General features: G+C 53.7%; 1 pseudogene; it reads left to right on the top strand.

The window, feature by feature from the left end:
• Positions 1 to 8,287: 8,287 nt before the first annotated feature.
• LOC111739065 lies at positions 8,288 to 8,406 on the top strand (annotated as a pseudogene).
• Positions 8,407 to 8,724: the final 318 nt, after the last annotated feature.

Raw genomic sequence — 8,724 nt, 5'->3', positions numbered from 1 at the left:
CCAGAGCCGCCTGACCTGGCCTCTTACGCCACGGTTTGCTTGAAAGCTACCTTTCGTTACATGACTGAGCCTGACAACTCATTCGCCCTCCTAGTTCTTCACTGTTTGCAGTGAGAGGACACACCCTGGCTTCATTCACTACGGAATTCCTCCTGAAGGTGCATTTGGGAGAGAGAGAGGGACTATCCTATGGGAACGGTCTCTCTATCCTGCCGGGCTCTCTCTACACACGCACGAGCGCATGCGCGCGAGCACACACACATGCACACACGCACACACACATGCACGCGTGCGCACACACACACACAGGGACACACGTACACACACGTGTACAGACACGCATGGACACACACATGGACACACACGCATGGACACACACGCATGGACACACATATACACACGCTTACACACACATGGACACACAGCCACACGCGTACACACACACACACACATGCATGGACACACACACGCGCGCACGCGCGTACACACACGTACACACGCGCACACACACACGCATGGACACACATACACACACGCGTACACACACGTACACACACACATGGACACATATACACGCACACGTACACACACATACACACATGCATGGACACACATACACACACACGTACACACAGGCACGTGCGTACACACACGCACACACACGCACACGCGCGCACACACACACGGACACACACACATGGACACACATATACACGCACACGTACACACACACATGCATGGACACACATACACACACGCGTACATACATGCGCGCATGGACACACACACATACACACATGCGTGGACACACGTGCACGTACACACATACACACATGCACGGACATACATATACAAAAGTGTGCACACGCGCACAAGGACACACACATGCACACACACATACACACATGCGCGCACGTACATGTGCCACTTTTGGTGACTTTGAGAGCAGAGGGTGCCTTTACCAGCTGAACTGTGGTGGCCTGCAGACTGACCGCCCCTCCTGCCAGCTTTCTTGGAGCTGAGAATCTGCAGTCATTTAGTACACAAGGGCGGTGAGTTAAGATAGACACAGAACACAGCCCGCAGGGCAGGAATGGACGCCTGACGCCAACTTCCCGCCCCAGCTCAGGCCACCCCAGCTCAGGGCGAGCCAGAGTGAGATGAGCGCTCAGCCTGGCAGTGTCGGGAGAGAGCGAGATGAAAGCTTTGGCGATCTCTTCCCTGTGGCTGATGCCAGCCTGAGGTGGGCAGGCGACGTAAGGCACACGTCTGAAAGGGAGAGAAGGGCTCCCAGCAGCAGACAGATCTGGGCCCGAGACACGCACCTACAGTCTCTTGCCCTGGGCTCCTAGGTTGTCCCAGGGGGCCAGGAGCCTGTGGCAGAAACAGCCCCTCAGTCCAGGGACGTGCCCCATGCCGGGCCGAGTGAAACCTTGAGTCACCATGGGACTTGGGCGGAGTCAGAAAGTCTCCGGGACGTGGCCCAAGGCGGAGGCTGGTGCAGGGGCCCTCTCTCTCCGCCCCGAGAGCTGCTGGCTCCCCTCCCCAAGCAGGCTGCAGGAGAAGGTAGGAATTCACAAGCTGCTTTGGAAGGGCACCAGGAAACCCGAAGGTTGAAAACAGGCCCGGCTTTATGGGGATCTCTTAACTTTTATAGGACAGCCAAGCTCCCAGCCGGCTCCTGCAAAAACAGGTCTTAGGGAGTGGCGGGATCTGAGCCCTGAGCCATCGGGCTTCTCACCATCGCTAATTCGATAGTTTTGCAGTCACAGAGCTACGTGAAACTGCCCCTTTGAATGACATCACTGGCGAGGGGGACTGTGATTGTAGAGAAATCGGGATGTTCTTCCTGGCTGAGTTCTTCAAAATGCTCAGACCCCAAGGTCAAGGCTACTCTTAGACTCACCAGCCCGAGAAGCTCTTACTAGCCACGTGGAAGGCTGTACAGCATGAAAGTTACGGCCTGGGTTCAAACCCCAACCGCTGCTGTGTGACCGCGGACTCCTTAGTGACCTGTCTGCGTCTTGGTTTCCTCATCTGTAGAACAGGAGCAACAATGGACTGACCTCACAGGATGCTGTGTGGATCAAAGGAAATAATGCATTCAATGTGCTTCGCATACTGCCTGCCACATGGCGGAGCCTCAAAAACAATCAGCAGCTGTTTTTGTTAGTATTATGTGAGGGCATTTAAGAGATGCCCAGGCCAGTGGAAATAATTTTCCTCCATGGAACGCAAGCTGCCACTTTTCCAGTCCTGCCAGAGGTCACTCCTCCCTGCTCCTCTGAGTACGGTCTGCTAACCCAGAGGGCTTCTGCCAACCTCCTCGAGCCCTCGTTAACACGGGCCCTGAGCAGCGAGTCTGCAGCGTTAGGAACTGTGAATGGCCAGTCCGAGTTCCCTCAGCCCGGAGATCCAAAAAGCCGAGAGCGAAGACTCACCAGCGAATGCACAGAAAACTATGTCCCAAAAATGGTACGTAAATAGCTGCTCGTGGACAACAGCGGAAAGGAACGGCACACGTTCGATCCTGCTCGACATCATCCTTCACCTTCCAGACGGGCAGGACTCAGGCCAGCGACACCTGCATGTCTGCTATCAGAAGGCGGATCAGTGCTGCTGGACAGAGGGGGAGCCTGCGTTTCACGGCCTCCCTTCTTCCACCTGGGTAACCCCAAAATAAGGAGCAGCAGACGCAAGCATCAAGGCCCGAGGCTCATCCCTGACGCTGCTGGCCGACTTCTCCGGGCCTCGGCCTCTGCACCCGTGAAACAGATATAGAAACACTTTTCCCCACGAGAGTGTGAGAGTTAAACGGCGTGATTAAAAAAAAAAAATTAAAATTAAAAAATAGACAACGAGCAGTGCCTGGCACCTGATAGAGGCTGAGCGGATGCTTTGCACTTACTAAGTGATTAACCTAACGTTTAAGAGCGGCGACCTTGGAGCCAGACGGCGCAGGTTCGAACCCCCTCGTGGCTGAATCAGCTTTCGCCGCTCTGTGCCTCGGTTTCCCCATCTGTAAAATGGGTTTGCGGTGAGGATAAGCTGCGCCCTGGTGCGCACTTGGCACCTGGTGTCACCCGACGCGGCGTTGCTGCCGCTGCCGAGCAGCGTCGGACAGGGTCGCGGCACGGGGGCTGCCGGGTCGCCGGGGACACCGCCTGGCGCCTGCTCGCCCGAAGGCGCAGCGCGGCCCTTCCCTCCTCTCCCCGCTTCCTAAGTGAAGCTGCGCTGCTTGGATAAAGGCCTGGCTTCTCCTCTCCTTCAGATTCCTGGGGCCACAAGGCCTGTATTAACCCCGAGTGTCCCCTGGTCCTAGGGGGACATGGCCAGCTCTCTAGTGGCCTGTGTCCACCAGGACGCGGGGGCGTGTTGGAGCAAGGCCTGCGGTGACCAGCTAAGGGCAGTCCCGGATGCAGGCCCTGATATGTCGGGTGAATCCTGCGGTCCCTGCACTCAGGGTGCTTACTGCCCAAGATGGGGGAATCTTCAGGGGTGGGCGGGGAGGAGCCTAACCTTCACCCTCGGACGCACAGCTCAGACTGGAGGCCCAAACCAGAAGTGTGGAAAGCTGCTGGGCCATCTCTGCGGTGGCATCACAAACCACAGAACAGGCCAGAGATAGGGGTGGAGGAAACTCATGATCGATGGATCAAAGAGCCCAGAAAAGACAAAGACAGGAAAACGGGCTGCAAGTGGAGAAGAGAGTGGGCCGCTGGGGTGGGGGACGCCCAGGCCGCAGTCCCTTTGGGTAGAGAGTTACCCTGGCCCCTCAGAAGAAAGGAGGATGTAGTCACAGGGACTTGAGATGTCCGGTTGGTTTTCCAAGACAACAGCAAGCACTGAACTCTGAGGATGAGTCCGAGGGGCGTGGGAGAGCGGGAACGCCCCAGGATGTGAACGCGGCACCCCCTAATCCCCAGCCGCTCTGGAATTCCAGGCACACCTCCTTGACCTCTGGGGTGGGGAAGGGCTAACCCAGAAGTGACTGCGACAAATCGCCTCTGTGACAAATCACCTCCGAACGCCGAGGCACCCTAGTCCAGCCCCATCCACACGGGACTTCTGCTCTGCGGGTCCAGTGGTGTCATAACGAGCCGTCCTGTTTCGTGGCGCCTTGAAGGGGCCCAGCTCCAAAGGCCAGGCCGTGGGCAGAGACACGGATGAGGAGCCAGAGCCTCGAGTGGTGAAAGGCTGTAAGGTTAGGGCAGCACATGACCCCCTGAGGCCTGGCCACACAAAGAGGAGATATTCCACGGAGGTGACAGCCCTCTGTGTTTAGAGCTCGAAGAAAGACGGCAACTTTCACCCGAGAACTTCATTCTCACATTTCCTACGGGGCCGGGGCCGTTGTCACTCTGGGTCTCCAATGCCTCGCCACACCCCCGCCCTCCGCAGGAGGGTCCGACCTCAGTGTACCCCGCGCCTCTCTGCTCTGGTCTCGCTCCGGTTCACGCCGGCCCACGGGGTCCCCGCCTCTGAGCCTTCGCCTCCACGGTTCCCTCCACCCGGGGTGCACCCTCCCCGCCACGGACACCCACTTCCTCCAGTCAAACTCCTTCCTTGGTGTTGAGAGAACTGAATGAGACAGCTCATGGGAAGCGCCCAGCGGCGGGAGAAGCTGCAGGGGCCGGGGGAGGCAGGCTTAGTGCTGGGGTGCTGGTGGGCGCCTCAGGGCTGAATGCGCCTGAGGTTGATGGGTAAGTGCAGCAGGCTCCCAAAGAAGCAGCTTAAAATGTCCGAGCTCCAGAGCAGAAAAGAGAACCCCCAGTCGAGGGGAAAGGGGGCCAGCGCCAAGAGGGGGCTCAGCCTCTGAAAGAGACAGGCACGGCCTCGAAACGGACGAGAGGTCCCCCCATAGAAGTCAGCCGCCCGAGAGTGAGCACAGGGAGACACGCAGCAAGGAGCGACAGTTCCCTGGCTTCTTAAACAATGGCACTTTGAAAAGCTTTTCACTTCGAAATAATTATAGATCCACAGGAAGTTGCAACAGCAGTGCGGAGAGGGCCTTCACCCAGTGCCCCCACGATAACATCTTGCGTCACTGAAGTTCAGCATCAAAACCAGGAAGCTGACGCGGGGACAATCCACAGGCCTGACTCAGATCCGAACAATGGCACTTCGGTCACCTCTGGAAATGGCTCTCAGGAACGGTGTTGCCAGGAACCTCAGCACTGCACTTAGAAATGATTCGACGCTCACGTTTATGGTATCGACGAGGTGGTTGTTCAGAAAATCTCTCCTCCCTTCTGCCATCTATTCCCAGGAGAGGCCCCTGAGGCGGGTGGACCCCTCTCTCTTACCCTGGGTTACCCCCGAAGCCACAGAGAGCAGGCCGACAGGGGGATGGGGAGGTCGCCACAGAGCCAGGGGGCGGGGCTGTTCCTGCCTGTGCTCTCGTGGACTGTCCCAGGCCTTGCATGACATATGAACGGGGGGAGCGGGCTGCTGACCCTCATGAAGACTGGGCTCCCCGCCCCGCGAGGACGCATCCTTGCAGTCTGTGCATCGCCCGCAGAGTGGCTTGTGCAGGTCACACAGCCCACCTCACGGGATCATTGGGAGGACTCCATAAAGCAATATTTGTAAAGAGCTTGGAACAGCCCAGCACATAATAAATCTACATGCTTGTTTAAAAAATTAATAACGAAAATCAAAGTAAACGAGACACCTGCCTATGACTTTTCAGGAGCGCTAAGCTAGTGCTAAGGTTTTCTCAGACAGTCTGGGGTGCTTGAGGCTTTGGGGCAGCCCAGAAGTCTTTGACAGAGCATTTAATTGATAGGGGGATGCTTTCCGCGAGTAAAATTGATTTGAGATGCAAATAAACTGGAGCCGATTGAAGATTATTAACCACATGCTCTGCATAGTGGTTGTATTTGAGAACCATCGACCCATCACCCGCCTGGGCCCTGCCCTCCCCTCTGGTGGGATTAGCAAGACCAAACCATGCCAGGTCTATAGAGTCGCCATAGGCAATGTCTGCAAGGCTGGGGGTGAGTCTGCATGTTTATTCAATACCTCCTTGTTTCCAGTTAGAAACCCCATGGGGCCCGAGAAGGACACAGGCAGAATGTTACTGGGGACTTTCTGACAATAAAATGGGCATCCTTTTTAGTGGCCCTCACAGGACAATCAGCCAGAACACTGATCCCTGGATGGGAGGGCACACCTGCTGACTAGGCTGAGCGTCTGCCGGGCTACTCCCCGCCTGGGGCCCTTCAAAGAAATCCAGAAAAGCTAGAAATCCCCCCCTCCACCCTAACTTTCACCCACCCCACAGCAGCTGGGGCAGGAAAACAGGAGACTAAACAGCTTATGTGCTCAACGGAGCTCGTGCTAGACCCAATTCAAGGGGGACCTAAGACTCCCAGATTCCACAGCAGAATCTGGCAAATCCACAGTTCTCTGTTTTACTTTAGTAGTTGAAAAGTAAAGCTGAGTTTTTTGGGGTTTTTCTTGTTTGTTTGTTTGTTTTTCATTGTGATAAAATATACGTAACATAAAGTTTGCCCTTTTAAACAATTTTAAATATACAATTCAGTGGCATTAATTACATCCATGATGCTGTGCAAACATCACCATTATTACCTAATTTTTTTCGTCGCCTCAAACAGAAACTCTGTACCCATCAAGCAGTAACTCCCTGTTCCACCCTCCCACCAGCCCCTGGTCATCTGCAGTCTACTTTCTGTGTCTATGAATGGACCTACTCTAGATATTTCATATAGGTGAAGCCAAGGTGCAGCCATACAATATTTGTCCTTGTGTGTCTGGTTTATTTCAATGAGCGTAATATTTCCAAAATTCACCCACTCGGTAGCATGTACCCAGTACTTCCTTTTAAGGCTGAATAATATTCCGCCCTATGGATGGACCACACTGTGTCATCCATTCATCTATCGGCGGACAATAGGTTGTTTCCACCTTCGGCTACTGTGCATAATGCTGCGGATAGGAACACAGACGGACAAGGATCTGCCTGTGCCCCTGTTTTCATTTCCTCTGGGTAGGTGGGTACCTGGGAGTGGGATTGCTGGTTACATGGTAAGGAAACCTACAATTTCTCTCCAAAGCTTTACTCTCTTGGCTGAGGCCCATCCTACCCCCCTGGACAGGAGCTCTGTGGGCCATGTGGCGCGTGGAGCTCAAGCACATGAATTACCTTTGCCTTTGTTACAGTGAATGGCACATGTGACTGCAGGACGACTGAGAAAAGTAACGAAGTGAGGCGGGAAGTGAAGACGTACACCGAGGAGGAAGCCTCAAGCACAGAGGACCTCACCCGGGCACTCGCGGGGGAGCATCACGGGGGCACAGAGGAGGGTCCTCTGCCATGGACACGTATTTTCTTTAGAAGCTACTAATAAGTGTTTTAAAATGATGATTATCTGACCAGCACCATCTGACACTTTTTTATTCCCCATGACTTTAGGACAGCCTTTTTCACCAAATTCACTCACTTGTGCACCCTTCCATGAGACAGGTGGGGGGCCAATTTCTGTCTGTCACTGAGCAGAGACACTGGCACTTCCTGGGAAAGGTGGTTCCTCCAGATACTTGGGGATGATGGCATCGCCTTCGCTTATACGGTGAAGATTAAATTAGTTGATTAATTAGAAGTGCCTAGGACAGTGCCTGCATGGAAGTGCTCCATGAATATCCTTATTCCGAGAATGGAAATTATTCGAGGGATGCAAAGAAAAGGCTAGACCCTGTTTTCAGGGAGCTCCTGGTCTGGGAAAGATGGTGACAAGGAGAAAATCCAGAGATGTCCTAAATTAAATGACAGCGGGCCAGAGAACGGAGGCAAGAGACAGAAAGGGTTAATCTGTTAACGACCGCAGTGCAAAACCAACAAAAGACTGCTCACACCCATGAGTGAATGCTGGAATTATTAAATTAACGTCCAGGAGGCTATTTCTGAGATTCTCTAAAAAGAGCATCGCCAGGCGCTGTCTGGCCCCAGGAGCCTCTGCTTCCTGTTTAGTTCGCCCCAGAGTTTCAGACTGCTGTGGGCTCGGCTGCGTCTCCCCCAGGACGAGCTGCGCTTCGCTGTCTCCCCTCCCCTCTGTCTGCAGCTAATGTGAATCCTGTCAGAAGGCTTCCATCTTTCTCCCGGTACCTGATGTAGAAAAACACTTGCAAAACTCCAGGAGGACAGACACATCTGTCTCTCCTACCTAGACCTGCCGTTGGCGATCTGGACTCCATGCTCTAAGACCAGTCTTCTTTCTTTCCTAGCAATGGCCTAATAAACCCTTTCATTTAAAAAGACGTTCAACTCTACGGCCATGCCACCCTGAACAAGCCCGATCCCCTCTGATCTTGGAAGCTAAGCAGGGTCGGGCCTGGTTAGTACTTGGATGGGAGACTGCCTAGGAAGACCAGGTGCTGTAGGCGTAAAAAATAAAAAAATAAGGGATTGTAAACTGACAAGGTCCTTGCAGTCTGTGAGGTCAACCAAGGGTTGCCTTACCTAAAAAAAAAAAATAATAATAAATAAATAAATATTCCAAAACATAATAAACAAACAAATAAATAAATAAAGACATTCAGTCCTGGAAGTTAAAATTTTTGTTTAACAATGATTTCTGGCCAAGCGTCGAGGAAGATTTTGGGAATTATAGGAGATGCAGCTTTGAGGGCGTTGTAGACAGAGATAAAAGCCAGCACAGAGAGTTGACTAAGAAGTCCTAGGGCTGGGGTTTGAGGAGTGTG

Source organism: Pteropus vampyrus, unplaced genomic scaffold (genome assembly GCF_000151845.1).
Source record: "Pteropus vampyrus isolate Shadow unplaced genomic scaffold, Pvam_2.0 Scaffold46, whole genome shotgun sequence".
Lineage (NCBI taxonomy): Eukaryota > Metazoa > Chordata > Mammalia > Chiroptera > Pteropodidae > Pteropus > Pteropus vampyrus.
The sequence above is the reverse complement of the archived record's forward strand: the minus strand, read 5'-3'. Positions and strand labels throughout refer to the sequence as shown.